Source organism: Mastomys coucha, unplaced genomic scaffold (genome assembly GCF_008632895.1).
Source record: "Mastomys coucha isolate ucsf_1 unplaced genomic scaffold, UCSF_Mcou_1 pScaffold11, whole genome shotgun sequence".
Taxonomy (NCBI): domain Eukaryota; kingdom Metazoa; phylum Chordata; class Mammalia; order Rodentia; family Muridae; genus Mastomys; species Mastomys coucha.
The window spans coordinates 6,741,712-6,742,680 of NW_022196893.1; the positions used below are offsets into that span (position 1 = coordinate 6,741,712).

The 969-nt window shown below is 44.6% G+C and overlaps 1 long non-coding RNA gene across 1 annotated transcript in view; it reads right to left on the minus strand.

The window, feature by feature from the left end:
• LOC116081285 overlaps positions 1-969 on the minus strand; it is a 4,092-nt gene that overhangs the window by 2,459 nt on the left and 664 nt on the right. The gene's annotated exons all lie outside the window — the stretch shown is intronic.

Below are 969 nucleotides of genomic sequence, written 5' to 3' on the forward strand. Positions count from 1 at the left end.
AGGGGGGAAGGGAATGGGGACAGAAGGAGATCAAGGGGCCAAGAGGGCCAAAAAAAGCCCAGAAACAACCCCAAGTAGAAAAATAACATGCTTGGTGAGGACAGGGTGCATTTGAAGCCCTCTTTGGCTGCTGCTTAAGCACAGGTGCAGCTGATGAGGAGACCCTTACTACATGGACAAGTCATAGACAAGTCATAGAATTGACACTTGAGTCTAGAAAATTCAAGAATTTCTGTTTTCTGAATAAACAGTCCAAAGTACAGGTAATGTACATGTATGTTCTTAGCTCTCTTGCTCAACAAAAGCCACGGGGCCACCATTTAGCACTAGGCTTCTGCACTGGCCCCTTAGCTGACCAGACTCAACAAAGGAGTCAAACCCTAATCAGGTCTCAGGCATCAAAGGAAACTAGCTTCTTATCTGACCTTTTGGGAAATCAGGAGAGGGCGGATTTCCGTGAGCATGACAGTAGAGTTCCCAGTTCTCTATCCTTTAATCTTCACAGAAGAACAACCTGGAGTTGTTTTTTTGTAAGCCTGTCTCTGTCTCAGGAAGAAAGTAACTTTGACTAGCCCTAGTTGTCCAGGAACTTGCCCTGTAGACCAGGCTGTCCTGGAACTCACGGAGATCCACCTAACTCTGCTTCCAGAGGGCTGGGATTAAAGGAGTGAGCTGCCACTGCCAGCTAACAAGTGCTACAGGATGTTTAATCACACTGCGAACTCAGATTATGTTATTTACTGGAAACAACTATTTTTAGTTGTGGTGCCTCTCAACTTTAGAATACACCTTTAATCTAAGAGCTTTCCGCTTGAATATTGTACTCAGGATTAAATAACGTCAACCATAGGTCAAGAAGAGGAGCAAGCAACCAGTTGACAGGAAGTGAATAAAGGATTATTAAGAAAAAAACAAGAGTAAAGAGAGCCAGTAGGATGGATAGAGAGATGCATGGGAAATGGGGGGGGG